Here is a 7,733-nt window from a genome sequence, read left to right as displayed (position 1 = left end):
AATTTGGCCACCCAAGCAGGGACTATTACGAATTGCCTGGGCTACGTTGTAGCCTCAATCTTACTCAGATGTAGTGAATAAACACATGTGATAATCATTTCAGTATTTAACAAACAATCCAAGTGAATTCCTCATTTGAGCATTTCATTAAACACATTAATCATGTCACCAAACATATGCATTTTATCAATGAATTGTGTAAAGGTAAATATGATTACATAAAAGAACTATACATATGTATAAGGCAATTAAGAATCCTATCTTAATACTTGTAATAAATACAAATCATCAACAATTTCTCGTTCAGACAATTCATCAAACACTTGGACTACACTTTACTAAATACATAGACTAGGTTAGTTATAACATATATTTTAGCAATTCCTTATACAGAGAGATTAACATGCGTATGACAATGATTATTCCTAGATCAGTAATCATGACAAGCACAAATCATATTCAAATGTTTATTGGAACATTTCAACAAATACATGGAATGCATCTTTTACACATCATAGTTCATATGTACATTTCATACAGAAATCGGCATATCTAAGACAATACGACAGTAATCAAGTCAAACATAAATCATTAGCTAACATTGAAAGCATTGATAACCATAACCTAAGCATTTATAGTCTGCACCTTTCGTCAGAATTCTTGATTTGGACTTGGTTCAAACTCTACGTTGCCGAAAATAGAACGTTGGGCACCTAAATAACGTAATAGGTTAGCTAGTTTAATGAATAATTAATCTGGATTTCTACAACGATATTAAGGTTAGGGTTTCTTACCCAAAATTATAACCAAAAGAGATTCGGTAGCGCGATGAGATGGATATTTGGTGCGTGGAATCGTGGGAGAAGATTCTTACAGCAATCTCCCAAAATCCTTCTTCACTCTTTCATCTTTTCTCTTCTTTTCTCTCCTCTCTCCCTTAGGGTTTTGGAGAAATTCGTATATGAGAGAGGTGGGGTGGAATAAGGGCCATTTATAAGCCTAGAAGTGATGCAAATGGCCCCAAGGCCACCATATACATGGTTTATACCCTTTGGGTGACTGTGTTTTTACAAACAGGGCTGATAGGGAGGCCCACTACCCACCTACGTCATAGGGTATGCTCCCTGACAATGTATTCATGTCAGGACATGATTTCGGTGCGATTGGATAAGTCGATCGACCGTGGAGGACCTATGTTAGATCAACAGTCATACTTACTCAATCGGGGCCACAGATATACGGATATGTTTAGAGAAATTTCCTTTTCTCGTGGGTGAAGTTTGGTTAGAAATTGACAGTCTGAAATCCTTAATTTCACGTGAGAGTGAATGACCCAATTCACTTAAGTTTCATTTCATTTTCTAAAGATATTCGTGTTTCTCACGCACTTCACTCAGGGCTTGAGTTGTATGTTTCTGGACACTATCTGGGCTTGATTCCCGCGATGGTCATCAAGCCTAGTAGGATGGACATAGTCCTATAGTTTCGCGGTCATCAGACCCTTGACGTGCGGTCTAGGTCTGATATGGGGTTTTAATATACTCCCAAGAGCAACCGGCTCTTGAGATTTCTCCTAGGTCTTTAAGTGACGTTGAGTTAGTAGTATTAATGGTTTTAGGCCTTCTCATTTGTGAAAATGGTGGCCTGAGCTTAGTTTTTCAATTATTTAGTTTAGTACTTGTAAGTGTTATAGTTTATAGGCCCTTTTTGTTGTCAAATTTGTGGTGCCAAAGACACTATTATAAAGCTTTCATATGTGAAGAACAAAGCTTTACTCAAGATCAGGTTTGATTGACAAGCACTGTTCACAAGTTAATAATCGAGAAAGTGAGATTGTTCGACTTAATTCACGACAAGGATAATGCAAGATCTCAAGAAGCTTTCAAGTTCAATCTCAAGAACTTAAGAAGCTTTCAAGTTTGAGCTACATCAAGACTTTAAGCTTCATTACCTTCAAAGGTCACTCGTCTCTAAGTTTCAATGTCCTTACTTCACTATTGAGGTATGACTGACATTGTGTTGACCTTTAGAGTAGGCCATTTTAGATACATAATTCATATATTTTATATAAGTGAGTTTAGTTTGTTCTAAGACTAGTCCTGGACTTTGTTCGACTAGTCCTAGCACTGCTTCGACCTATCTAAGAATTTTCTTGATCAGTCGTAAGTTTGTTGCAAAATTTCAAAATTTTCTGTTAGACTTTGACTAGTCTTAGGGACTGTTCGACTAGTCGTATGAACAGTGTCAACTATTTCTTCGACCAGTCGTAGTCCTACAACTCAAAGTATAGTGTTGAAATTTAGCTAGCTTTGGCTAGTCATGAGCAACCTACGACCAGTTGAAGGAGACCTATGACCAGTTGTAGACCACCTATGACCAGTCGTGAAACCGCCAGATCTTATCACGCCTGAATTTTCAAATATTTATTGGTTCTACGACCAGTCGTAGAGATCTTTAGACCAATCAAAGACGTGATTTGCTCACCTATAAATGGAGCACGAATCTCAGAATAAAACAGAAAATTCAAACTAATTTAATTCGGCCTTTTGAGAGATAAGTCTATGCTCCATTTAAGCTAAGTGTGCATGTTTAATATTCTCTTGCTTTAGCTTTTAAAATTGATTTTGTTTCTTGTATTCCAATCTAATCTGAAAAAGAGGAAGTTTCATTTTTCTTTTTTCTGGAATCAAAATCAATTAGAGCTAGTCCCATTTGGTTTAATTTAAAATCTATTAGAACATAGAACCATTATAAAGTGAGTATTGGACATTGAACTTTGACGTTCAAATTTCTACTCTGACTTGGTTCTTCTGGGCTGTTACAACGAAGGAGAAATTTAGGTACTTCACGTTTATGTAATTTACTTTCATTTGGTTTTCTTTTGGGATTTGCTAGAAAAATCTAATTGTATTGGTTATCTGAGGAGAGCCAGGAAAACTCAGAAGAGGAATTTTTCTAATTGTGTAAGCCCACAGAGAAAGACACAATTGTGAAGGTTTTGGGTGAACCTTGAAAACCTTTCTTTAATAGTGAACGCTGATATCGCCTATGTGAGGATATTAGGAGTGGAGTAGTTGTGTCGCTGTTTATTAACAATTGGTGTACACACCAGCGAACCACTATAATCCCTTGTGTTTTGTGGTTGTGTGGTTTATATTTCATATCTTTAATTATTCATTTGTGGGATGTATATGTGGTTGTGAATGTTGTAATCATTTTATTTCAAGTTTAGTGGGGAATGTTGTAATAGTTTAGATTTATATTTCTACAATTTATCTCTTGCTACCTCTTTATTAGTTTGAGCTTCAATTTCTCTATTTGTTTTAGTAAGGTTGCCCTGCCATTTTTATGGTGCATGGTTGTCTTTAGAACAGTTAATATTTGAGATTGCATTCAGTATTGTGTATTGATTTATTTATTTGGCTATCTCTCTTTCTTTATTTCCACTGTATTTATTTTAAATTTGGCATAGTCTTATTCACCTCCCCCCCCTCTAAGACATATAGCTTGGCCATTTCAAGTGGTATCAAAGCCTAATAGCTCTCTTTCTTATTTGGATTTAATTCCTGAGCTAACAATCTAAGCTTTATATAAGATGTCAAATTTTGATAGCCTTTCAGTCACTAGGCCTCCACCTTTCGATGGCACCAATTATACCTATTGGAAAGCCAGGATGAGGATCTTCCTCAAATCCATGGATGAAAGTGTGTGGCTATCCACAGTGAATGAATGGATCCCCCCTACCACTAAAGTAACCGGGATTGATGGTTTAAAATCTATGAAAGTTACACCATATTTCTCTTGGACCACACTTCAGAAAAATGAGAGTAGTGCAAATGCTAAAGCACTAAATGCAATTACTTGTGCACTATCACCGGATGAATTTAAAAGAATTATATCTTGTGATTCTGTAAAATAAGCTTAGGATATATTGGAAATGACACATGAGGGTACTTCAATTGTCAAGAAATCTAAGATACAAATCGTCACAACTAAATTTGAGGAAATACGTATGGAAGAAAATGAAATGTTCATGGACTTCTATACTAGATTGAATGAAATTGTAAACTCTATGTGGGGTCTATGTGATAAAATCCTGAAAGCAAGATTTGTGCTAAAATACTATGCTCACTTCCTGAACGATTCAATTCTAAAGTAACCGCAATCCCGGAACTTCGTGATATGGACAATATGAAGGTTGAGGAATTAGTTGGCTCATTACAGACTTATGAGTTAACCTTTAAAGCTCCAAAAGGTAAATCTATTGCCTTAAAAACTTCTAAAAATGGTTCTGAAGAAAATGATTTAAACTCTGATTTAGAAAACTCTGAAGATGATATGGCTCTTTTGGCAAAAATGTTTTATAAAATTTTTAAAAGTAAAAAGAGGATTGATCTTCAAAAGACATTTGGCTAACAAATCAAGAAACCTAAACCTAAATCAAGAAAATCATTAAAGGATAGTCAATGTTACAACTACCATGAATATGGGCATTTGGCTAACAAATGTCCCAATAAAGGCAAGTCAAAAAAGAAAAGTATGATGGCTACTTGGGATGAGTCCTCTGATTCTGAAGCCTCCTCTGAATCAGAAGATTCTGAAACTGAGTCGGGTTGTGATGTTAAGGCCCTTATGACTCTAGCCAAATTCACTTTTTTACATAATGATGACTCAACTAGTGAAGAAAATCTGAATAGTGAATGTGAAAATGAAGATGATCTTCAAGATGCATACAATGCCCTATACAAGGAAAGTTGTAAAATTGCTGTGAAATTGAAACTTCAAAAAGAAAAATTTTCTAAACTCAAAGAAATTTATGAATCTCTTGTTTTAGAAAAGTCCCACATTTCAGATTGTTTTGAAAAGACAAATTGCGATTTGGATTTTAAAACCTCCCAGATTGAAAATCTTAAATCTAAAAACGAACAACTAAAACATGAAGTTTCCTCTCTCTTGAGTTTAAAGGAAACCTGAAAATATGCCCAAGGAGATCCTAAATTAGAAAAACTCTTATCAGGATCGAGAAAATGTGGCGATCGATCTGGTCTGGTTTATGATAAGAATGTTTCTCCTAAACCAAGGAATACTCCTCCTAAGTTTGTAAAGGGAGAGACCTTAAACTCAAAAGGGAAAGATCAAATGTTTTCTAAAATCTCTAAATCTTTTCAAAAACCTAAAAGTAATTGCATCAACTATAAAAAGAAAAATCAAAATCTTTTGGCTAAAAAGATAGTTGATTTACTTAAGGAGCTTCTAAAGTCTAACTCAATAGGTCATACTTATAATTCTTACAAACTAAAGAAGACCAACTATCCACCTAAATCCAAAATGGTTATGAAATGGGTTCCAAAAGTCACTTGTTTGGTTGATCACACTGCTTTTAAAGCAACAAGCCATTTTATGTGGTACTTAGACAGTGGATGCTCAAGGCATATGACTGGTGATAAAGGTTTATTCACCAATTTCAAAGACATGACTGATGATTCAGTCACATTTGGTGATGGCAGCAACTGTAAGATTATGGGCCAAGGTACGGTTCAACTCTATAACCTTCCTTTGTTTAAAAATGTTTTGTATGTTGAAGGACTAAAACATAATCTTCTAAGCATATCTCAAATTTGTGATAATAACCATAGTGTACGGTTTTCCAATCAAAGATGTGAGATTCTAAACAACAAGGGTTCAGTAATACTAACTGGACGTAGAACGTCTGAAAACTGCTATATTGTTAGCGAATCCAGCTCATCTAATCAATCGTGTTACATGGTCCATACAGACGAGACTGATTTGTGGCACAAACGTCTTGCATATGTACACTACCGAAATTTATATAGATTAAGCAAATAGGAACTTATAAGAGGTCTACCCAAACTACAAAAATTAGATAAAATATGTGGTGAATGCCAGATTGGCAAATAAATGAGGAACTCACACAAAAAGGTGAATTCCAATACCACATCAAGACCACTCGAGCTTCTCCATATGGATCTTGTAGGACCTACCAGGACGGAAAGTCGAGGTGGCAAAAGATATATCTTAATAGTAGTAGATGACTTTACCAGATATACATGGGTTATCTTCTTAAGGGACAAATCAAAAACCCTTGAAGTAGTGAAAAAGGTTCTCAAAAGGATTCAAACTGAAAAAAGGTTCTCAAGTCAGTAAGATTCGTAGTGATCATGGATCTGAATTTAAGAATAGCGGTTTTGAGAAGTTCTGTAGCGACCTGGGAATATTACATGAATTCTCAGCACCCAAAAATTCACAACAAAATGGTATAGTTGAAAGGAAAAATAGAGTGCTTCAAGAAATGGCTAATGTCATGTTGAATAGTATGAAGCTCTCTAAGAATCTTTGGGCTGAAGCATTCAATACAGCTTACTATATCATTAACCGGGTTTACATTAGTAAAGGTAAAAATAAAACGGCTTACGAAATGTGGTTCAATAAAAAGCCTACTATCAAATACTTTCGAGTTTTTGGCAGCAAATGCTATATTTTATGAGATCGTGAATATTTGGGAAAGTTTGATACGAATAGTGATGAAGGGATCTTTTTGGGATACTCTTTAAACAGTCGAGCTTATAGGGTTCTGAACAAAAGGACCGGTGTGATTCAAGAGTCTATCAATGTAGTCATTGATGATCATTTAAACACACCAGTCTTAAGGTCAGATAATGATGAAGTTCTAGTAATTGATAAATCTAATACTTCATCTAATCAGACTGATTCTGAACTGAGGATTGGTAAAGATCATCTAACCACATAGATTCTTGAAAACCGTCTCACTGCTGTTCGTACCCGTAAACAACTTGAGGATATATGTAATTACGTATGTTTTACATCCCAGATAGAACCATCTAACGTAAAAGAAGCTCTTGCTGATGAAAACTGGATTGTTGTGATGCAAGAAAAACTTAACTAATTTGTGAGAAATGATGTTTGGTATCTCGTACCTGGACCTAAAGATAAACACATCATTGGAACCAAATGGATTTTTAAAATAAGTCTGACGAGCTTGGCAATATAATTAGAAACAAGGCTAGGCTAGTGGTACAAGGTTACACTCAAATTGAAGGTATTGATTATGATGAAACCTTCGCACCAGTGGCACGTCTTGAATCAATTAGACTCTTTATATTCATTGCGTGTTTTAAAAAGTTTAAGATTTACCAAATGGATGTGAAAAGTGTATTTTTAAATGACAATCTGCATGAGGAAGTCTATGTTGAACAACCGATGAGTTTTAAAGACCCCAAAAATGCTGATCATGTGTATCGCCTTAAAAAGGTACTTTACGGTTTAAAACAAGCTCCTAGGGCATGGTACCAGAAACTAACAAAGTTTATATTAAGCCATAATTTTCATATGGGATGTATTGATAAGACTCTGTTTATTAAAAAACATAATGATCACATTTTAATAGTACAAATTTATGTTGATGATATCATTTATGGATCTACCTGTACTGACATGACTATTGAGTTTGCAGATTTGATGAAATCTCAATTTGAAATGAGCATGGTTGGGGAATTGAATTATTTCCTTGGGTTGCAAGTAAAACAAAAACCTAATGGAATGTTCATTTCTCAATCTAAATATGCTATGAATTTGATTAAGAGATTTGGATTTGAGAATGGTAAGAATTTTGATACTTCTATGAGTATAACTTTGAAACTCTCAAAAGATTCTACAGGTAAAAATGAGGATCCGAAATTATATTGGAGTATGAT

This window comes from Magnolia sinica, chromosome 16 (assembly GCF_029962835.1).
Source record: "Magnolia sinica isolate HGM2019 chromosome 16, MsV1, whole genome shotgun sequence".
Classification (NCBI taxonomy): Eukaryota; Viridiplantae; Streptophyta; class Magnoliopsida; order Magnoliales; family Magnoliaceae; genus Magnolia; species Magnolia sinica.
Note: the sequence above shows the minus strand (reverse complement) of the source record.